At 52.8% G+C, this 23798-nt stretch overlaps 1 protein-coding gene across 3 annotated transcripts in view; it reads left to right on the top strand.

Annotated features, from left to right (window-relative positions):
- Positions 1–23798, top strand: part of RNF144A (ring finger protein 144A) — a 139077-nt gene that overhangs the window by 28493 nt on the left and 86786 nt on the right. The gene's annotated exons all lie outside the window — the stretch shown is intronic.

The following is a 23798-nucleotide window of genomic DNA, read 5'->3' as shown; positions in this document are numbered from 1 at the left end:
CAGAGACCAGGGGGAGACCAAGAGCGTGGCATCCTGGAAGCCCCATGGAATCATCTCAGAAGCGGGGGGTTCTGAGCTGATGGCGCAGGTGAGGGGAGGGCTGAGAAGTCTCTGGGGTCGGCACCGTGCTGGTCGCTCACTGGTGGCTCTGGGAGCAACACGGAGGTCTGGTGGCTGTGGGCCCAAAAGCGCCATTGGAGTGGTTGCGGAGAGAAGGCCCGAGGGGAGGACCGGGAGACAGATGCCGACAGCTGTTCTGGGCCGCTCGCTCGGCTGCAGAGGGAGCGGAATCGGGGGTGGTGTCCGGCGGGGTAAATAAGGCCAAGAGAGTCAACTTTCAGTTGGAAGCGTTGGCCCTTGTGCCGTCGGCGGCGGTTCAGTCGAGACTGAAAAACTGGGAGTGCTGGAAGGACCTTGCTGACCTCATTTCTTGAGCAGGTGGGAGGCGCATCTTGCACTACAGGCTTGCTGGAGGAGGAGTGCAGACAGTTAGGGGTGGGGGAGGGGCCGAGGACAAGTTCGGGGTGGGGGGTGGGGCTGACGACACACGCGCGGGTGCCCGGGAGGTGGCCCTCGGGGAGGAGGCCCTGCGGGTTCGTGAAATGGGAAACCCGGTGGCCAGCCGAGACAGTGCCCCGGGCGGAGGGGGGATTGCGAGTTTGGGGAGACGGGGCGAGGAGTGAAAAGCCGCCTAGAAAGAGTGGTCACGTGGTAGCAGGAGGAAGCGCGCACCTGACTCGAGACCCTCCTCCTCCCCCATCAGTGAGCTTGTGTGTTCCTTTAGCCAGCTGGCTGGGGCATGGAAGGCGCCCCGGGGGCCAGGAGCTGAATTCTGGTTTGGCCCAGCCGAGGGGGCAAAGCGAGAGGGGTGGCCTGAGTTGTGACAGTGTGTGCGGGAGGGGGAGGGAGGGGGCCGGGGCCAGACGCTGGGCAGGGGGGGCCTAGAGGAGGGCCAGCACTGTCCCCTTCGGGAGCGGGTGGGAGTGGTTGAGAGACACAGGCGGTGGGGTGGGGCTGGGCAGGGCACTGGGGACCATGGGGCCCCTGCAGGTACCTAAAGTCCCTCGTTCCTCCCTCCGGCCCGGCTCCTGGTTACCCACCCTGGCCTCTCACTGTCTGACCAGAGAGCCTGCCTGAGGCATCCTGCTGAACCCCAAACCACAAACCAGTGCTGCCCACACCGCCCCGGGGCGGTCTTGGGAATGTGTTGCCAGGAGCACAGGGCTCTGCTGGGCCCGAGGGGGGTCTGGGGCCCTCCTCACCCTGGCAAGGAGGAAATGCGGACGTTGAGATTTGCCATCGTCTCCTTCACATGCCTTGGAGGCTGTGTGCTTGCTGGCCTTTTCTTTTTTTTAACCTCAACTTTAACCTTCTGGGGTTCTTACATCTTTCCTGGCCCAGAGGTCTGGAGAGTGTCAGGTGTAAGGGAGACAGGAGGGCTCCCCCGAGAAAATTCACTGCAAGGCCTGGAGGCGCGGGGCCTTTTTCCCTGCCCACGCCCACCTCCCAGGACGTTCCAGCAAATTCCAGGAGCTGTGAACCGGCTTCATAGTCACAAAAGATTTCATGTGGAAGAGGCCAAAATACCAGAAAATGACATTCCAGCACGAGCAAAAGATCTTTTTAAATGTTTAGGATTTATAAAGAGAAACAGTCTTCATGGACCATAAACCACCCCCCGTTCACACTTCTGTGACTGCAGACGCTAAATCTGAAAGCTAATTCTGTTTTGGTGTTTGGTTTTTTTTTCTTCAAGTGGAGAATGTCATTGGCGAGAAAAGATGTCTCGGGCTGAGAAAAACTCCGACTCGGCCTTGGCCGAGCCTTGGCTGCAGCCGTGAGGCTCGGCTCAGTCACCTCTGCTCTTGGCTAGTGAAGCTTTAAGGCAAAGGTCGTTTAAAACGCTAACTAGAATCGAAAATATCAATACCCTGCTTTGCTTCGCTTGGGTTTCAGAGTGGCTGAGGTGGTTAGGCGAGCGATATTTTTAGAAAGGGAAACAGTTAAAGATGCTGCTCGGAGATGCTGTGGCTGAAGGCTGTTAGAATAAATCATCACAACCACATTTTCCACGTTCATCGTAGTGGCAGTTGCTTTGTGTTTATTTTTTGTTCCTTTTTTTGTTGGTTTGAGAGCTTTGGGTCACTTTTCGTGTGTGCTCGCTGCCTTGTGGGCCTCTGCAGGGCCTTGGGCGCGTCCTCTGTAGGCACCGTGAGCTTGCCCGTGCCGGGTTCTGGTGGCAGTGGGCTCTAGGGGTCGGAAGAGAGGGAACGTGGCCCTGGGACAGCAGGTTTCTCTGGACGGGTCATCGGCAGACATCCTGTGAGCATCCCTTCCGAGCAGGGCCAGGTGAGGGGGCCGGGAGGGGAGGAAGGGGGGAGATTCTGCTTGTGTGTTTTTCTGTGACTAATGTCAACAGTGTCCTGAGCTCAGGACAGAGCAAAGCCCAGGCGAAGAGGAGGGGTTGCCGAGGACAGGAAGGTCCCCTGGCCGCTGAGACTCCATGAGCTGTCCTGCCACGGGAGACGACAGGAGCAGAGATGAGAGGAAGAGGTGCCAGGAGCCACATGTGCTGGGCCCTGAATATTTGGAGGTAGAATCTATCCTGTGGTTGATGGAGAACCATAAAAATGAAAGGTAGTGGTAAGATTTATTTGTGTATTTATTTTAAAGTTTATTTATTTATTTTTGAGAGTGGGGGAGGGGCAGAGAGAGAGAGAGAGAGAGAGAGAGAGAGAGAGAGAATGCCAAGCAGATTCCGTGTTGTCCGTGCAGAGCCCGACCAGGGGCTTGATCTCATGAACTGTGAGATCATGGAGATCATGACCTGAGCTGAAATCAAGAGTCAGACACTTCACTGACCGAGCCACCCAGGCGCCCTGGTAGTGATGGGATTTAAAAAAAAAAAAAATGCTTCGGACAGATTCACTGGAGGCTGTTGTGCTTCCAATATGAAGGCAAGATTGGAAGCAGCCAAGAGTCAAAAAGAAACATTTGATCATGTGACCTAACAAAATTAAGGGACTTCCCCCACCCCCCACCCCCCCACCCCCGGTTTTAAAAATACAGTACTTTTTTTGGTCATTCCTAAAAGCCTAACAACAGGGCTCACAGACTCCTGCATACACAGTTACCAAAGAAACATCATGCCTTCTGCTGTCCTTAGGGTTGCGTAAATAACTTAACGATCTTAGCTACATTTAACACTGCTTGATTAAATATCAATGAGGAAACCATTAGTATCGGGTCATTATAATTTATTACAAAAGGGATAACATAATTCAGTTGCCTTAATCTCATTTTCATTCTGACTGTACTGATTTTAATAATTGATTTTATGAGTGTGTCCCATAATTTATTTCTAGTGTTGTATAAAGTGTCTGTCTATCGACACATTCACTTGAATTGAATAATAAGGTGAAACGTTTTCTGATAGGAAGGAAGTCTGATGGGCTGATTGGTTTGGCAGTGAAAATGGTCTTTGTCTCTTCAGTTATTGGAACACACTAAATACACACTAAATAATATGGACAAACATACAATGAAGCCCTGTTAAAATAAAACAGTGCACTAACATATTTTGTATGAAAGATACATTAAAATTTATATTTTTTCTTTAAAAAAAAATTTTTTTTAATGTTTATTTATTTCGGAGACAGAGAGAGACAGAGCATGAGTGGGGGAGGAGTAGAGAGAGAGGGAGACACAGAATCTGAAGTAGGCTCCAGGCTCTGAGTTGTCAGCACAGAGCCCGATGCCGGGCTCGAACTCACGGCCTGAGATCGTGACCTGAGCCGAAGTCGGATGCTCAACCGACTGAGCCACCCAGGCACCCCATAAAATTTATATTTTTTCAATTCTTCCTGAATGTGTTGGTTTAAACGAGGTGCCTCTAAGAGAAAGTAATGAGTACAATTAAGATATTTCTGTAGCTTTAGTGTACTGTTTTGACGTACTTCCCAGAAATTGGACCTTGAATGATAGATGTCTTGATAGCTCATTCTTGTGCAGAGCAGGTGTTTTTTTGTTTTTTTGTTTTTTGTTTTTTTGAGGAAATCCACCGATTAAATTGTTGGTGGATCACTAACACTAGTTTTTATTTTATGATTATGTGATTTTTGGCATACGTGTGGAAGAAGTACAAAAAAGCGAGTTCCATTTTTAGACATACCATCTGTTCTCGGATATGTCCGTATATGCAAAATTGATCTTGAACTGGTGCTTTGTGGGTGTCCGAAGATTTCCCGAGTCCCGTTGGTCACCGCACCCAGCCATGAGAGGGGCCATCTGTATTGAAATCTGATGAATTATTTGCACAGGTTAGGACCGTCACTGTTAAGACCGTGAATGGACAGGGTTGGTGAATGACAGGAGGGGTACCAGTGGGCTTTGGGCATCTGTCCCTGGAAGTGAGGCCATGCAAGGTGACCACGCAGTACTGTGTGATTTTGTTCTGGATCCCCCTTGTCCATTTTGAGTTCCACGTCCATTTTGGAGTGAACACCAAAGAACGTAACCTTATCACCCTGCCCCAGCAAGAAAATCAAATGCAATATGAGGTTTCGAAAAATCGGAAGAAAGAGCATTCTGTGATTTCCCCACTGTATGCGTAAGAGAGCGAATGTGAGGATTAAGAAGAAACAGGATGTTTTGTGTATAAATTGCTTCAAGATGGGGAAAATCATATTTCATAATCTTTGAAGGGGGTGCTAGCCTGGAGAAAGCATTTCACAATACTTTTTTTTTTTTTTTAAAGGAATCAAAAAGTTTCCAGTAAAATAGAGACTAAATCAAAAGTGCATGGTCTGAGGAAGATTCTTGCTCTGTTATAAGACAGGACACAAGGATGTGCTCTATACCAAGGATCACAGAATCATGGATGTTAAGAGCTGGCATTGGAGTTGAATCTTCTGTAGCCTAGAGCTGGGTCTCTGGCCGTGGACATGGAGGTGAGGGGAGGGTGTAGATGTTACTCGGATTTCCATTCAGAGACCTGGCCACCAGCTCTGCTAAACCATCCGTGTTCTATTTAAATCGATTGATAGTGAGCCAACAATGGGTTTTCTGAATCCATCGAGGATCTTATCTCTGATTTTGAGTTTTTTATTTTTTAATGTTTATTTATGTGCTTAGTTATTTATTTTGAGAGGGAGAGCGAGAGCGAGAGCATGAGCAGGGGAGGGGGCAGAGAGAGAGAGAGAGAGAGAGAGAGAGAGAGAGAGAGAGACACTCACAGAATCCAAAGCAGACTCCAGGCTCTGAGCTGTCAGCACAGAATCCGACACGGGTCTCGAACCCACAAACTGCGAGATCATGACCTGAGCTGAAGTCAGACGCTCAACTGACCGAGACACCCAGGTGCCCGAGTTTGGGCTTTTAATACAGTGTTGTGTTGAAGTAATGGAAGATGTCCTTTCCCTGTTCCTGATTTTTATAAGGAATATTCTAATTTAATTAAGAATGATATTGCTGTCGCTTTTTCTTTTTCATGTTCCTTATTAGGTTAAGGAAGTTCCCTTATGTTTCTGTTTTGTAGAGTTGTGTTTTATGTTTTTAATCATAAACGCATGTTGAGTTTTATCAAAGGCTGTTCTGCATCTATTAAGATGGCCATATGGCTTCCACTGTTTTCCTCCTACTATGTTATGTTACATGAATTATTCCAACGGCAAACTCTTTTGTACTCCTACGATAAATCTAGCTTGTTGAACTTTATGGTTTTTCTCCCCTAAATACAATTCTGATACACATCTGGATTCTGTTTGGTCTTAACTTTGTTTAAATTTTTTTTTCTTTACTCATAAATGAGTTTGCCTATATTTTTCCTTACTTTAACTGCTTATGTCTGATTTAGAAAGAGTTTTTTTTTTTTTTTTTCCTTTTGTCCCTATTCCTTGCAGGATTTTGTATGTGATTTGAGTTATCTGCTCTTGAAATTTTGGTAGTACTCAGCTGCAAACAAGAACCTAGTCCTTTTCTTGTTGGAGGATTTCTATCGCTTCAGTTTTTTTCAAGGCTTATAAAATTATTTGAACTCTTTCTTTTTGAGCCAATTTTCTTAAATTATATTTTTCTAGGAGTACAGTAAAACCTTGGATTGAGAGTAACTTGTTCTGCGATTTTTCTGCAAGACAAGCAATACTTTTAATAACTTTTAATTTGATAAATAAACCAACGAGGTCTTACAATACGAGTAGTACATGATGCCGAACACCATGCGATCACAACTGAGCCAACGGTTCTCACAGTTAATTCCCTTTGATATGCGAGTGCTGTGGATTACAAGCATGTTTCCAGAACGAATTATGCTCGCAAACCAAGGTTTTAGAGTGTATTTACATCCCCTATATTTCAAGTTAAAATTAGCATAACACTATTCATTTAATTTTAAGTCTCTGCTGGCTGTGTTTCATCACAAATATAGTTTGTTGGGGCCATGTCGTTTTTTTTCCTTGACCGACTTGCCAAAGAGTATATGTTTTATTACTATTTTCAAAGAAAAATACTGTTGACTTTGTTGCCTCTCTTTATTTTAACTTTACTTTGTGTTTTATTTATTTTTGTTTTTATCTGTAACTGGTCTTTCTTTCTAGTCTGTGTTTATTCTGTAGTTCTTACCTAACTTCTTAAACTACAGACAGTTCTATAATTTTTAGACTGTTTTTCTTTCTTTTTTTAAATTTTTTTTATTTTAGAGAGAGCACATGAGCAGAGGAGAGGGGGAGAGAGTGAGAGAGAGAGATGGAGAGAGGGAGAGGGAGAGGGAGAGGGAGAGACAGAGAGAGAATATCTTAAGCAGGCTCCATGCTGAAGGTCGAAACTCACATGGTGCCTCTTGGTCCCACGACCCTAGGATCATGACCCGAGTGGAAATCAAGAGTCAGATGCTCAACTGACTGAACTATCCAGATGCCCCTAGACTTCTTTTTTAATAGAAGCATTTAAGATGATGAATTTCCCTCTCAATACTGCTTTAATGGTGTCTCCTAGGTTTTCTTAAAAAACATTCTTATTGTTGTTTAGTCCTACATTTTTTTAAAGTTCTGTACTTTCTTCTAAACCCATGAGTTACTGATAAGTGTTTTACAGTTTTCAGACGTGGGGACTCTTTTCCTTATCGATGTCTGTCTTGACTGCCTTAATGTCAGAATACCTGGTCCGTGAGATACCATTATTTGAAATTTGCAGATTCATTTTTTATGACTGTGTGTGATGTCAGGTTTTGTAAATGTTCTATGTAGTTTTGAGAAGTTTGTGAATTCTCAGTTTGTTGGTGATGAGATTGACGTTTATTCAATTTAGGTTAATAGTGCTTTTTTTTTTTTTTAATTTTTTTTCAACGTTTTTTATTTATTTTTTTGGGACAGAGAGAGACAGAGCATGAACGGGGGAGGGGCAGAGAGAGAGGGAGACACAGAATCGGAAACAGGCTCCAGGCTCCGAGCCATCAGCCCAGAGCCTGACGCGGGGCTCGAACTCACGGACCGCGAGATCGTGACCTGGCTGAAGTCAGACGCTTAACCGACTGCGCCACCCAGGCGCCCCAATAGTGCTTTTTATACCTTCCATGGTCTTACTAATTTTGTATGTTTATTATATTAAGTAATATGTAATGAATTTCCCCTCTGATGGTATTTTTGCCATTTTTTCAGTAACCATGTCAATTTTATTTTTCATATTTTGAAGCTGTTCGGTGTATACAAATTTAGAATCACTGTAGCCTCATAATGAATTGGACCTTCTACTGTTACATAGTTACCTTCTTTTTTCTAGTTCTGCTTTTTGCTTTAAATTCTCATTTTTCCAATAGTTTTCTTTTCATTGGCATTTTCCTGGATCACCTTCCTCTGTGATTTGATTTACAGTCTTTCCAGTTCCATGAGGTTTCATGTGTATCTCTCCCATTTTATGATGCGGTTTTATCATTTTTCTTCCTTTTGGCTGTCCAGTATAATCCATTTATTTCGTAGGATCTTTAATATCTTTGGCTTATTTTCTCCCAAAGTATTTTTATACTATTTCCTTTCTTTCTTTTTTTAAGGGCACGTTTCTTTGTGTTCTTACTGCATTTTTTCCCTTTTATGATTTGGCAGTTACACATTCTATTTCCCTTCTCTTAGTGGATACGACTGAAATTTTACCACATGTTATACATACAGCTTAAGGCAAATCTCTTCAGTCCTCAGTTTTTAAAATACACAACAGCTTGGCCAATCACACTGTGATTAACTTAGAGGCTTATATGCCAGGCACGCTTTTCGGTGGGGGACTTTATTTTCCAACGTGAAGGACCTTTATAGAATCGAATTCATTATATTGAGAGGCATAGCTGTTTCTCATTTTTATGTTACAGTCATTGCATCTTTGTTGCTACTAAAGGTATGGCCTCTTGAGTCCTACGCCCATGTCAGTATCGGGAGCATCCCAGAGGGTGCGAAACCCTTCCCTGATGGCAAGGTTTCCATGACTTCTGTGTAGATTGTCAGTGAAGTGTGTGCAACAAGTATGAGCATAAAGACATATTGTTAGTCAGTGTGCACTAGATGAATGATCCGGATTTAACCTGTATGTGAGTAGAGCGGCTCCTTCTTACGTCATACAAGCATACAGAAAGAACATCACTGTTAAAATTAGTTACTATCAACAAGGTAGTGTAGATGTTTGGATTCTACAATCTCATTTGACTTTTATTTTCTACAGTATATCAACATGGGTAAGGAGACTTGCCCCATTACCCCCCACGAAAGAAAAGGCCAACGGGATGTATTTCTTTAGAAGACACCTCTTTGGCTCACGTTTTCGTCGGTGACTTGAGATTCTGGGACACAGGGTTTCGTGATCAGGTGTGTTTATTAGGTGTCTGTGGCATTACACCAGACCCTGTCAGGGCCACATCAGATGTGCCTTTTCTCCTGATGTTTCATTGTCTGGCCACACCTATGTGTCTGGATGTAGAATTGTAGAACGTTCAGCTCAGAGGAAGTCAGGGAGCTCTGCGGACAGCGGTTTCCAAAATTATTTTGGGGAGGTGATGGTGCAGTGGCCTCTTTCTTCAAGTTAAGTCTCATGGAAGTCCAAGGTCTTAAAAATAAATAGAAATAAAAGTCAGCGCAGGCTCTGACCGGAACAAGCTCGGGGCACCTGTAGCCCGCACCAGCTACGGCCTCCCCGCCTTGGCCCCAGGCAAAGCCAGGGAGCAGCAGAACCCGCAAAACACCCTTTCCATTTCACCCCTACGTTTCAGCGGAAGAGACAGCGGAAGCACCAAGGGAGTCACGGGTTGGTTGGTAGCTGGACCAGAGTTCAGTTCTTCCCGGCCCCTTCTGGGTTCTCTGCAACCGCCTGCTCGTTTCCACAACCCGGGAGAGTTGCTACCCCACGTGAAGCCGAGTAGGACGTGATTTACACATGTCCACTTTGAGTTGAGTTGCTTCTTCAGACCCAGATCTCCTGTGGATCCGGGCCTTTGGCCTGGGTGACCCCAGTTTTCCAGCCAAGACTTGCTGTGTCTCCTTAGTCCCAGCCCTGGGTCTGCTGCGAGCTTCCTCGGGGGTCTGCCAGACCAGGGAGACGCCTGTCCAGTGTCCCGTAACAGGGCCATGGTGACAAAAAGACTCGTCTCTTCTCTGCCTTTTGTTTGCTTCAGGCCCCTGCTAGTCTTCTCACTGCTGGTCACAGAGGGATCGATTCTTTCCAGCAGACAGACCACATGCTATTTCTGTGCTGTAAATTTCCAAAGCTTCTTCCCCGTCCTCCTCTCCAACCGCACGCTGGAATAAGCAGTGTGTTTGCAGCTATAATCAGCACACTTAAATACTAGTTAAATTCGGAGTGAGTACAAAATCCGTACAGCTATAAAAATACCACGTGGCTGGGGGCCCTCTGAGACCTTTGACAACGAGGTGATCCCTCCAGAACTTTTTCAGGCTTATGGGGTGTTCCAAAATAGCCCAGATTACAGGTTAAGGGGGCTCTGATTCACAGAGAGTCGTGTCTGACACCAAGGAGTCTTGGCTGCCGGCTGGCAAATTCCTAGTTTCTGTTTTCCCGAGGGAAGACACGCAGTCAGAAACATTGGTTTTCCTGTCAAGTCGCTGAGGATGACACCTTCCATAATCGCCCCTTGTCCTTGGCGTCTGGAGCACGGTATGTGCCTGGATGGTTGCGGGCGGCCCCTGGCTCCCTGCGTTCCCGCTCTCCTTCGTTCGTGTGTCTCTGGCGCTTTCCCTGCCCCCGTGTGCACACCATTTCACCCACCCCTGTGGCCGCCCGGCAGGTGTAGTATGCAGGCTTGCAGGGCGGGAGCTCAGGAATCCAGTTGGCAGTTGGGTGTGGGGTCTAGGTCGGCTGAATCTCACACACGGATTCTTTCCATTTCACTCTTGCCTCCAGGTGGATCCTCAGAGATGCTCTGTTGTTTTTTTTTAATGTTTATTTATTTATCTTGAGAGAGAGAGAGAATGAGAGAGAGAGCCTGAGCAGGGAAGGGACAGAGACAGAGGGAGAGAGAGAATCCCAAGCAGGTTCCGTGCTGTCAGTACAGAGCCCCACGTGGGGCTCGAACTCAAGAACCGTGAGATCGTGACCTGGGCGGAAATCAAGAGTCGGCCGCCCCACCGATGGAGCCACCCAGGCACCCCGAGATGCTCTGTTTTAATCTATGGCATCTGGGAGCGCTGTTCAGCCCCCACTCAGCACGTCACTTCTGGAAGGCTCGGTGTTGTGCAGTCCACTCCCTTACTCGTTACGTGATCGGCTTTGACTGCATCCACACGCTACGGAAAACGTGGAGGCTGTTTCCACATTATTACTTGTCTGCAGCGAAGTTCTAACTGGGTGTCTCTGCCCCTAAGCTGTGGAGTAATTGCTCTAAAATGACAAACATGATGACTCTGTTCAGAACTCCCATCAGTGGCTCCCAGGGCCTCGGGGGCCAAGTTCTAACTCTTTATCTGAACCCCCACCAGCCGCTCTCATGTGCTCTCCGGGCCCCGGAGACCACCTGGCTGGGTGCTTTTTCACCGGATACTCCCTCCCCTCAGTCAGGGGTCTTCAGGAAGCTTGTGCCGGCGCAAATCTGGTGCAGAAGCCCCTTCTCTGTCCCCTGTACCTGCTTCTGTCGTAACCTTCATTCTTGGGCCCCGTGGCCACGGATTTCCTCAGTGGTGACTGCATCGTGCACTCTGTGCGGAAGGCCTTGCGCGTGCTGGGCTTTCAGAGGACGCCTGGAGGTCAGGATGCATTTTGTTGAGTGTTTGCCCAAAGAATGAGCAGCAGTGATCCAGGTTCCCTTTTGTGTCCCCTTGTGTGGAGTGTGTGCAAAGTGTGGCCGTGAGCACGACCGTCCCGGGGGGGCAGGAGCTCGGTGCGGTGATTGTCCAGGGGAGGCCGGTCCCGCCAGCTGTCCTCTGTGGCATCGGGGGTCCTGGCTCCACGCGCTGGTGCACAGGGCGCCGTGGGGTCTGTGGGCGGAGCGGTGCCCCTGTGTTGTTTGTCCCCGTGTTCTCCCAGCAGCTCTGTGTGCCTGTGTGCGTGCGCTGGTGCTCATGGGATTAAATAACACCGTGGTTTCTCTAAGCGCCGAGACTGACGCTGTGCTTCTGGGCATCATCTGAGACCTAGAGAACTCCCGAGAACCGACTCTGCAAATGCTTCCTTTTAAGTAACAGACATGCCCTTCTTTCGCACACCCCTTCCCCAGTCTTTGAACTAGATTCCTCCTTGTAGGTCATCTCCCCCCCCCCACCCCCCGCCCACCACCCAGTCCCGGTTTGTCTGGTTTTTAGTAGCCTATACTGGGCTTTCGGCCTGTCTCCTGGAGGCTGCAGCCGAGGCCGCCTGGTCCTCGATGTGCCCCGTTAGGCCATCGCAGGCTCAGGGGGTTAGGATGACAGGTGTGTGTGGACTGCCAACGGCTTCCGTCCCGTCGCGCCTGGAAGTTGGCAGACGGAAACACACAGCTGGCTTGGGAAGGTTGTCCTGCGTGGCCGCCGTGGGGTGCTCGCCCGGTCACCGCCACCCCTTGCCCCAGCTCTTTGCAGCCTCACTGCCCTGACCTGCCGCTCCAGGGGGAAGGCTGGCCGGACGTCCGGAGAGTATAAGGGACGTTTAAAGACAAATCCCAGGTAGTCCGCTAACTGCAGTGACACAGACAGCCCAGACAGACGGACAGTGGTAAATGAGGACAAGCCTTCCTTGCTTTTCCCCCACCCCTTTAGCTCTATACCCAGTGTGGAAGGAAAAAAACAGTTCTGGTAGAGCAGCCTACTAAACGGAAAGTTCGGGACCCAAATGGTTGAGTCACGTGTAGACTGCTGGGTGTATACCCCGGGAAGGTGATCTGTGTGACCCACTTGGGAAGCCCCTGGCTGCTGGAGCTCCAGGTCCCCTGGGGAAGTTGTAGAGGTCAGCCGTGACCCGCACCTTCAGCTGACGCACGGCAGACTCTCTCCTGAGTCAGAGGGGCCAGTTTGGGGGACTCTGATGTGGCTTTTCTGGGCCAAGCCAAAGCCTCATCGTCCACTATTCTGGGAACGTCCTGGTGACCATAATTGACTTCCCAGAGGGTCCCGCCGGCCGTTCCTTCCCGGTTGGGCAGTGGTTCCTGTGAACGTCAGCGGGGCCACGGGGACGTGCGGGGCTCGGCGTGGCCCATGGACGCGGGTGACGGCTACCCTGGTTTGTGTGGCACGTGCCTGGAAATGCAGCATTCGGAGAGATCCGTGCGTCCTGTGTTCCTCGCCGACCTCGTTCCGGCTGGCAGGGTGGGCGGCCTTACCAGACCGAAGGCCTGTTCACGGCCGCGGGGTTGCAGAGTATTTCAGACCCACGGGGCCCTCCGCGCTCACGCAGGCCTCATGCTTCCAGAACACTTTTCTTTAGGCAGCAGAACTTTTTTTTTTTTTTGGTCTTTTTTCTTCAAATGAAATAGCATGTGCGGCCTGAGCTGGGGTAGAGGACTCAGACCCTGTGCCTGCCCCCCCTTCCACGTGCAGCTCCCGTGTGCAGCCTGCTGCTGGCTTCGGGGCGCCCAGGCGGTCCTCTCCCTGTCCTCCAGCCACACGCCAGGGGCTGGAGGCGGCACTGGGACGAGCTCTGCTTAGTCTCTATGGGCGCTGGCTCAGATGTTCTGGGAGCCCCGTGGACTCAAGGCCACCTGCATCCCCATCGTGGGTCCCGGCCTTCCCCTGTGTGCTCAGAAGGGCGAGTTTTGTCCGCATCTATGACAGCGGGGGACAGACAGCCCATTCACTGACCACATCTCAGAAGTACTTGTGGTTAGGATGTGATGTGTTCTGTTAAAAATTGGGGCGGGGGGCGCTCGTGGTGTTTTTCCCTTGAGAAGAAGTTTAAACGGCCTCCCCCCTTCAGGGTAGGGCTGACTCTGGAATGAGCTGGTGACTGAGACAGCCGTCCCTTGTAAGGTCTTCCTGTGATCAGGGAAGGGCAGTGAGGACTCCGTGTTGTCCGAAGGGCTGGGCACTTTGCACGTGTAACCACAGTGACCTAAGAGGCGGGCATTTCCACCTGGGTTTGGATGTTAGGAAACGGAGACCCAGAGAGGTCAAGCTCGGGCCCACAGAGCAGTTAGGAGCCTGACTCACATGTCACGCCCGGTTTTCCCGGCTCCAAATCCTGCCCGCTTTCCTTCGCACACCTTGGGCCGCTCACAGGGCCGTGAGGGCGTTGGATGGTCTTTATCCGTCGGCGCCCATTCTCCTGTGCCCGGTGCAGCTCAGCGTTACGTACCCAAGGCCTCTGCGTGGTGAAAGGCCAGTTCACTCACGACACCCGTTAGGGAGAGGTTGGGGAAAGGACCAGGGTCGTGACCAGGGTCAGGTGTCCAGGGTGCTGCTGGGGCCGGTTGTGGAGACCACGGCCAAGAGCCTGGGCCCGTCTGAAGGCCCTCGGATACCAAGCTGAGAGTTCCACTTTACTCCATGACTACCCCCTAAACGATGCCCTTATGAGTCCGCTGCTGGCTCACGGTCATTACTCAGCAGCACTGGCTGCCGGCATGACCGTTCTTTTTTTTTATTTAAAAAAAAATTTTTTTTTTAACATTTATTTATCTTTTGAGAGACAGAGACAGAACATGAGCTGGGAAGGGGACAGAGAGAGAGGGGGAGTCACAGATTTCAAAGCAGGCTCCAGGCTCCGAGCTGTCAGCACAGAGCCCGATGTGGGTCTCGAACCCATGAACCACGAGATCATGACCTGAGCCGAATCTGGCCACCTAACAGACTGAGCCACCCAGGTGCCCCCGGCATCACTGTTCTCTTAGTGCCCTAGGGAGGACATGTGACTGTCCCACTGAAGTGCCCCAGACCTGTCCCGGGCACACACCCCTCCCCGTGGGAGGCCAGGGTCACCGGATGCTGCAAAAGGTGCTGCCCTGGCCAAGACCCAGCTCCCCGTGAGGCTGGTGAACGCGTCGGAAGCATCCCAGCCAGCAGGGAGCTCCAGGGGGCTCGGGGAACCACGTCTCTGGGTCGGGGAAGCCTTGCCACTGTCCAGCCTGCTCTCCTAGGAGACACCTGGGGTTGCTGGGAGGTGGACAGGGTAGAAAGGAAGCAGAGGAATTGAGAGGTGGGGTGCAGAGAGCTTCTGCAAAGTAGTCTCATGGTTGAATAACAACGCTGAGACCCTGGGGTCCTTTGGCTCACACACATCCTCGGGGGGTGGGGGGATGGGACTGCGGCTGGGGCAGCACGTGGGGTGCCCAGGCCCATGGGAGTCCACGTGGCTTGTCTGGCATGAAATCGGTCTCTGACCTCAGCGCCTGCTTCTCACCCGGGGCCTGCATGGTTAGCACCGTGTCACTTCCTTGCCATGACCCTTGGTTTCCTAAGACCCACCTGCTGCCCGGCCCTCACGTTCTGGGGTTCTGAGAATCAGGTTTTCTTCAGAAATGTGCAGGCTGCCTGTCCTGTCTGGGCGGATGTTCCGTGACGGTGGAGGCCGTCGGAGAACCGCATGCAAACGCGGGGGGAGGAAAGGAGACTGCCTCGGTGTGGCTCTCGGCTCAAGGCCGCCCTTAGATTTTATTCTCTTCTGTTTCTCCCCCGGGATGGGCTAGGATGGGCCGCGTGGACGTTTGTTCCTTTGGAAGGAAATCTTCACAGCAGAGCCGAGCTCTCTGAAGTTTCCGGAGCAAGAACCAGCCTGGAATCTGGCTGCGGTTCTTAGTTTTGAAAATTCAGCCGAGCAAAAGTTTGCTTCTGATGCTGGGAAGGGAGCCTCTGCTTTTGTTCTGTCAGAGCGGCAGCGTGCGATGAGTCTCCCAGGGTCCCCGGTTGCTACTTCAGCAGGGCGACGAGAGTGGCCGGCGTGTATTCCGGAAGGTGTTCTCCAACCCACGCAGCCGAAGAAACTTGATCCAGTCTGGAAGGTGCAGAGAGCAGTCGAGACTCAGACGAGTTGGGGTGCAGAGGTGGGCTGATGGAAGCTACAGGAGCCGTCAGCTTGTTCTCTGCACGATGGGCGCGGAAATGCCCGGAATGTCTGTGCACACATGGGGTCCCGGCACCCACGTTCACAGGGGGTCTGTGTACTTCCTTCAACCGAAGGAAAAAGTGGTCCGCATTTTATTTTGAACTTGGCAGTGAAGGAATCGTGTAAGGTCATTGGTCAGTGTCATGCCAATTTGAGGGGTGTGTGCGTGTGCGTGTGGTATTGGGGAAAGCAAAAAAAACTGCTTTGGTGTTTGAGATAAACCTGGTGTCGTTGATGTCTTCCTTGGTTTGTGGATTTAGACTTTGTTTTCTTTATGCATTTTGTGTTATTTCTCTCTCCTTTTTTCAGCATTTATTTTTGAGAGAGAGAGAGACAGAGTTCGAGCGGGGGAGGGCAAAGAGAGATGGAGACACAGAATCTGAAGCTGGCTCCGGGCTCTGAGCTGTCAGCACAGAGCCCGACGCGGGGCGCCCCCTCACATGATGTTTCTAAAGAGAAAAATATAGGGCCACCTGGGTGGCTCAGTTGGTTAAGCGTCTGACTTTGGCTCAGGTCATGATCTCACGATTTGTGAGTTCGAGCCCCACATCAGGGCTCATACACGGAAGATCTTCGGCTCATGTCTGGACAACCCCATGCTCTTCCTATGGTTTGCACCATCACGAGGTGGATGCTGAACCCTTGGCGGGGGGCGGTCTTCGGACCACGGTAGGGTTGGCCGTGGAAGAGAGACCACGTGAGCATAATGGTAATTGGAAAAGATGGATGAATGAGGAGGCCTTCCTGAGAAGGGGCCGTCCTGAGCACTAAAGCAGAGGACTGGAGAAGAGTTAGCTGTACGTGGCCTGGAATGAGGCTACCGAGTCCCAGAGAAGCATTTGACTCGCGAAATCCAGTTTCTGTGAGATGCGAGAGGACGTTTCTGTCTGAACTTTGCCTTCCACAAAGGCACACGGAGGTCTGGAGAGCAGGGGTCGAGGTCACACGGAGAGTTCTCAGATGATGGGAGCATTCGGTGCTTCAGATCGCGAGCCCGACTTCCGTTCACCCTCTCTGGCCGAGCAAGGAGCCTTTGGGTTGAAACATGCCCGTGCATTTTAGAGATGAGGGAACTTCCGCTGGGTTTTGGCCGGGGCCCCGGAGTTAGTGGGCGGCACCCCCCGGTCAGATCCCCTCCCTGCGCTGGCGTCGTCCTGCTTCGTTGCTCGGCCTTGGGGCCGTGTCCCTCTCCAAGCTCCCAGACGTTCCTTGTCACGTGTTCAACTGCTCCTTGGCGTCGTATTTTCCTGCGTGAAACCACTTCGTCTCGCTCCATCCCCTTATCAGAGTTAATGTGGGTAATTGAATGCGTGGATCCAGGTGGATGCCGTCTCCCTGGCCGCCTCCATCCAAAATGACAGAATGAAAGAACATTACGGGAGAAGAGGGTCCAATAAACCAAGGAGGTTAACTTCCTTCCCTCCCTTTGTCCTTCTCTCTCTTTTTCTGTGTTTCTTCCTTCTTTCCTTCCCTGTGTCCTTCCTCTGAATTGAAGAGTCAAACCCTTCTAGCTGGTTAATGACACATCTAGAGGTAAAACTCAGGGCTTCTGGGTCGAATGTCCTTTATATGCAGTCGCTGGGTGAGGATTTGGGGGTTTTTAGGACGAATTGCATGTGGCTCCTGCCCCCAAGCAGCCCCAGACGAGGGGAAGGTGCAGGGCCCGCGGCCTGCACGTGGTTGGCAGGTGTGCATTTGAGGACCGTCCCTTTGGGAGCTGGAGTCTCATATTCCTCACCCGCTGACTGGCCCGTGTCACCAGCGTGTGGGCAGAGCTGTTGGAGATCTCATGAAGAGGCCTAGACCAGAGGAACACCACTGCCAGAGGAGCACCGACCACAAGAGGAGCACCAACCACAAGAGGAGCACCACCGCCAGAGGAGCACCACCCAAAAGAGGAGCACCACCGCCAGAGGAACACCACCCACAAGAGGAGCACCACCGCCAGAGGAGCACCACCGCCAGAGGAGCACTGACTACAAGAGGAGCACCAACCACAAGAGGAGCACTACCGCCAGAGGAGCACCACCGCCAGAGGAGCACCACCGCCAGAGGAGCACCACCGCCAGAGGAGCACCACCCACAAGAGGAGCACCGACCACAAGAGGAGCACCACTGCCAGAGGAGCACCGACCACAAGAGGAGCACCGACTACAAGAGGAGCACTGACCACAAAAGGAGCACCACCGCCAGAGGAGCACCACCCACAAGAGGAGCACCACCGCCAGAGGAACACCAACCACAAGAGGAGCACCACCGCCAGAGGAGCACCGACCACAAGAGGAGCACCGACCACAAGAGGAGCACCACCCACAAGAGGAGCACCACCGCCAGAGGAGCACCACCCACAAGAGGAGCACCACCACCAGAGGAGCACCACCGCCAGAGGAGCACCGACCACAAGAGGAGCACCACCGCCAGAGGAGCACCGACCACAAGAGGAGCACCGACCACAAGAGGAGCACCACCGCCAGAGGAGCACCACCGCCAGAGGAGCACCGACCACAAGAGGAGCACCACCGCCAGAGGAGCACCGACCACAAGAGGAGCACCGACCACAAGAGGAGCACCACCGCCAGAGGAGCACCGACCACAAGAGGAGCACCGACCACAAGAGGAGCACCACCGCCAGAGGAGCACCACCGCCAGAGGAGCACCACCCACAAGAGGAGCACCACCGCCAGAGGAGCACCACCGCCAGAGGAGCACTGACCACAAGAGGAGCACCACCGCCAGAGGAGCACCGACCACAAGAGGAGCACCACCGCCAGAGGAGCACCAACCACAAGAGGAGCACCGACCACAAGAGGAGCACCACCGCCAGAGGAGCACCACCGCCAGAGGAGCACTGACCACAAGAGGAGCACCACCGCCAGAGGAGCACTGACCACAAGAGGAGCACCACCGCCAGAGGAGCACCACCGCCAGAGGAGCACTGACCACAAGAGGAGCACCACCGCCAGAGGAGCACCGACCACAAGAGGAGCACCACCGCCAGAGGAGCACCACCCACAAGAGGAGCACCACCGCCAGAGGAACACCAACCACAAGAGGAGCACCGACCACAAGAGGAGCACCACCGCCAGAGGAGCACCACCCACAAGAGGAGCACCGACAACAAGAGGAGCACCACCCACAAGAGGAGCACCGACAACAAGAGGAGCACCACCCACAAGAGGAGCACCACCGCCAGAGGAGCACCAACCACAAGAGGAGCACCACCGCCAGAGGAGCACCACCCACAAGAGGGGCACCACCGCCAGAGGAGCAGAGATGTAAAGGACAGTGCATCCCCCCTCCCTCGCCCGGATTCTCCTCCTGTGGGAGCCCCCGTCTGCGGTTCGAGCCCCAGGAGGCAGCGAGGAGAGTCAGTGCAGAGGTTGGCTCGCTGCGTCTGAAGGAGCCCTCCCAGGGCTTGTGCAGGACGCCCCGAGTGGAGTGGCGTCTGGACCAGTGCCGTCGCGCAGCTCAACTGGCCGCGTGCTGGGAGGATGGATTGTCACCAGGAACGTCACATGCTCTGCAGACGCTGGTCCGTGAGGTGGCCGGGAGGGAAACGGGTTGTGTCCTTGGGTGCTGTCCGGGGCTGTGTTGGGGACAGTGGCAGGAGGCAGGTTTTCCGATCCCGTGAGGAGGCTGAGATGTCCGATGGTGTCTGCAGAGCCGTGCTCACTGGGGCCGGTGGAAAGTGCTGGATCAGTGGGCTGGCGGCCCCAGGCCCCTTCCGCAGGGAGGGCCTTTTCTCTCAATTACCCGGATATGGGAAGCTCTGTATATTTAGGGCCTTTAAGGAGCTTTGGGGGCCAGTGCCTTACGCGGGGCGGGTCCCCTCTTACACTGTGGACACGGATGTAAGCGTTTTATGTGGAGAGCAGGTGCATGTGAATGTGACTTCACCAGAGACCCAGAGTGGACAGCCAGTGGCTTCCAGTTCTGGAAAATGGCACAGGGTAGTGTCTTTAGGACTCCACAGAGGAAGCCGTGCCCCTGTCCTTCCAGGTAAACGGCAAAATGGGCACAGCATTTTGTCTGTAATTAAGTTTCGTCATATGAAAAAGGGAATCTCTGTTTTAAGAACCAGTGTGTTCACTGTGGTTTCATTTATTGTTTCCTGTTTTTAAACAGGGTGTGCGTTGTGGTTGTGCGAGAGTTAAACGTTTAGTGTTATTTAAGAAAAGAAAAGGAAGGGAGGGAGGAAGGAAAGGAAGGAAGGGAAGGAAGTAGGGAGGGAAGGAAGGAAGGGAAGAAGGAAGAAGGAAGGAAGGAAAAGAAAAAGAAAGAGGAAAGAAAGAAAGGGAAACACCCCAAAACACCCCAATCACACATCCAGTGCGAGAGGAGGCATTCAGTCAGCAGACATCTGTGTGGCCCATCCTGTGAGGTACCAGCTTTGCCTTCATTCTTAGGCCCTGTATTTAGTAAGAAGAGGCGATCTGGTCGGCCATGTGAGTGCATCTAATCGTGGCACATCGGCCAGGGCGGCTTGGGAATTTTTTAACGTTGGGGTTACTCTCCGCATGGGGGATGTTGTCCTCACCCGGGAGCCAGGCTGCCGAACCCACCACAGCCCGGCACGAAGACTGAAGGGCAGTGTCTCGTCGGCGGGCCGGCCCCGGCCTTCCCAGAACCTGAAAGGCTGGGCTTTGAGGTTTGTTTTGGGAGAAGGACAAATTGCCACTGTCAGAATTCCCGCTCACCAGAAATATCCCAAACGGCCTATTATAAAGAGAACATTTGAAGCTGGGTCCCTTTTCCATGACCCCCCCGCCCCGCATTCTGCAGTCTAGTAAATACCGCTGGGAGGCCGTGCTTTGGAGGAGGTTCTGTGGGGTCCAGAGACCCTCTCTGTTCAGTAGAGGAGTAACCAGGGCAGGAGTTTTGCGTGCGGGACATGGAGGAGCGGCGGTCGTTTTTGCACTTGCCGGGATCCTTGGGCTGCTGGTACCCAGACGGGCACACGGCCCGGACGCTGCCACCTGGAGGCCCTCTGTGCTTGCACATGCATGTTTCTACCCTGCACAGACACCTTTCCCCCCGTTAACCCTCGAGTTCTTGCCCGATTTCTGCTAACGGTGTCACGACACTGCCGTCCCCGCGTCCACGTGCACGCCCCCGGTCACCACCCCCACCGTGGGACTCTCCGGGGTCCATTCTTTGTGCCTTCCTTCCTCGTGGTCACCCCAGGGCCGGAGGCTTTTAGCAGGTCTCTCATGGAGTGGAATACATTCTCACCCATGTCTGTGCCTGTGGGTTGTTCTTGCCCCAACAGGAGTCTGCCTTTTCTGACAAATTACCGCCCATCAGGCTCTGCAAATGTTACGGGAGACACATAATTCCCCATCCACAGAAGAGCCCAGCTCCTTGTCACCTTCTGCAGAAAAGCTTCCTGGAAGGACAGGGCTTGGGGCAGGATGGGAGACCCGCCCCCCGGCGTGGCCCGGCTGTGGGCACCTGCGTCTCCTGCCCGAGGACTTGATGCAAGGAGCCCCCACTCGGCCTGCCCCTGTGGAGGCTGCAGGTGTAGAGATGAGCACCCGGGCCCCTCCTGGAGCCCTCCCTGCCCTCGGGCATAGAGGTAGGGACAGGACCCTCTCCACCTCCAGGATGCCGAGATGGTGAGCAGAGTGTGACAGGAGCCCCCACCGTCCCCAGGGGGATCAGTTCCCGGTAACCACGCTGGCGGTTGCTTGAGGACAGGTCCTTACCGGCTGCCTGGCCCAGCACCCCCCCCACACCCCCGCAGCCACAGCCCCGTTGCCGCATCGCTTCCCAGATAAACGACCGGCGTCGGTCTCTGTCTCAGGGTCCCTGCTGCGGGGGGGAGGTGGGTCAAGTCTTCCACACGCTTCGGTTTTCCCGGGTGTGATGCGAAGAGCTTGCTGGGAGAACCAGACCCGTTGAAGAACGCGAACGGGCTTTTAAACTCAAAGCACTAATCTGTTTGCTTCTGGCATCTGTGTTTCGGTGGGCCTCTGATTAGCATCTCAGGGAGCCCTGATGTTTTCCAGAAATGCGTCACTGCATGCAGGGAGTTGTTGACGTCTGGGGAGTAGGGGAAAGGGTTTCCTCTCGAAGGGATTCTTTTTTTTTTTTTTTAAGTGTATGTATTTTAGAGAGAGCGAGCGAGCACGAGCAGGGGAGGGGCAGAGAGAGAGGGGGAGAGAGAGAGAGAGAGAGAATCTCCAACAGGCTCTCCACATCAGCACAGAGCCTGATGTGGGGCTGGATCCCGGGAATCGTGAGACCGTGACCTGAGCCGCAATCAAGAGTCGGATGCTCAACTAGCTGAGCCACCCAGGTGCCCCTTGAAAGGATTCTTAATTCTCTGGGATTTGTTGTCTGTTGCTTTTAACCGTGTGCCCTCCTGCCTGGCCACTGCCAGGGTGCCGTGGGACAGGGGACAGAGGATGAGGGTGGGGATGTCCGCTGCGGGTGGTGTGCGGGAAAGACAGCAGGGCGGCATCCAGCACCCCCAGCCCTGCGCGTGTCCCTTCATCAAGTGTCTTCTCTCGTGACCACTCTGGACACAGGTTCTAGAACCCTCTGGCTTTCCTTATTTGCATTAGAAAATACAGAATGAGAATATCCTCCAGGATGACTCACGAGTTAAAATATGTTGGCAGAGTTTGTTTGTATTTTATTTTGGTTGAAGGAGGAGGACGGTGAACATTTAGGGCACAGAAGGAAGCCAGGTCAGAATCGATGCCAGAACAAACTTCTGGTCGGCAGTCTCCAGCTTACCCGACTGCTATGCACATCCTGAGCCGGGGCGAGCCGGTGATTTATTCTGGGCGTGTGGAACACTAGTCCAGTAATCGTGCCCCGTGGCACAGGCAGTGCCAAGGCCCCGCGTCTCCCCCGCGGCAGGACTCGGGGTGGGAGAGCCCCCTCCGCGCTGCAGGGCCAGCCCGCGGTCCTCTCAGGGGGCGTATACACTTGGCAAGTGGCTCGTTTCCTCCAGACAGACGAAACGGCAGCCAGAAGTACCTGTCAGTTTGTCGTTTACAAAGCGGTGGGGCCGCAATGTCTAGGGAACAGCCGAGCACTGTCCCTCAGGACAGAGCATTCAGTTTGGGACCTGTGGGGCCGTTGCCAGTGGCTCTGAGAGTCACGTGACCCTCCTCCAACATCGGGACGGGCGGTGACCATCACTGTGTCCCCTGAGCACCACGCCATTCCCTGGGAGGGCGTGTGAGGTTGGCGGAGTGTGGCCCACTCCTGGCGTCGGATGGGGTCTCGGGGCAGGGACACCATGGCCGTGGCATCGCGTGACTCCCGGTTCGGGGCTGCGACCGTGGTGACGGCCCGTCGTCCGTGATGGAGCGGGGGACGTTATGACCGAGCTGGGGCACCAGCTGGGGACCGAGCGGAGTGCCACAGCTGCTCAGGTGTGTGGTCCTCACGACAGCTCTCTGAGGTGAGCGCCGCCGTGGGCTGAGCTGTGTGCCCTCAGAGTCACATCCCCGGGATGTCAGAATGTGCTGCTATTGGAGACGGGGCCTTTCCAGAGGGAATCAGGTGGCCACGGGGTCGTCGGGGTGGGCGGTAACCCGCCATTGCACACGTGCCCATGACAAGGGGACATTTGGAGACGGACGCATAAGAAGGGCAGACACAGGAGGAAGATAGCCCCCTGCAAGCCCAGGCAGATGGGAAGCCTGGAACAGACTGTCCCTCAGAGCCTCAGGAGGACCCAGCCCCGCGGCACCTGATCGCAGAGCCCAGCCTCCGGAACAGCCGGACGGTAAATTGTTCCAGCCACTCAGCCTGCGATCCTTTGTTACGGAAGCCCTAGCAAACTAATCCAGGTGTCATCCTCGTTTTGTGGAAACCGAGGCACGAGTGGCTCAGTCACCTGCCCAAGTTTCCCTGGAGAGTGGGGGCTGCAGGCCCGTGAGGCCCCAGGCCGTCGGGTTCCAGGGCCTCATGTGCAAGGTCCTTCCTCCTGAACAAGGTCATCGACCCGGTTTCCTGTGGCAAGTCCTCAGGTGGCCCAGTGCCTCCTGTCCTTCCTCCCCCCGTGCCCTCAGCCCCGTTCAAAGTGTTGAGCTAAAGTGCCTCCAAAGCATGGCCTGCACAAAACTTAGTGCACGAAAATGTTTCTTAAAACAAATAAACCAACCTCGGGGACATGAATTTTGTACACTGAGATCACCCCTGGCCCTACTTTGTTTTCCTAAACATTTCTTTCCTCGTTCTCACGTTTTCTTACCCGTTTTTCGTATTACAAAGTAGAGCTCGCGCCTTGTAGGATGTCCGGCAAGTGGAGAAAGTCAGAACTACCGATCACCATTTTGTTTTAC

The sequence above is a fragment of the Panthera tigris genome, chromosome A3 (genome assembly GCF_018350195.1).
Source record: "Panthera tigris isolate Pti1 chromosome A3, P.tigris_Pti1_mat1.1, whole genome shotgun sequence".
Classification (NCBI taxonomy): Eukaryota; Metazoa; Chordata; class Mammalia; order Carnivora; family Felidae; genus Panthera; species Panthera tigris.
This window is presented reverse-complemented; position numbering and strand designations above follow the sequence as displayed.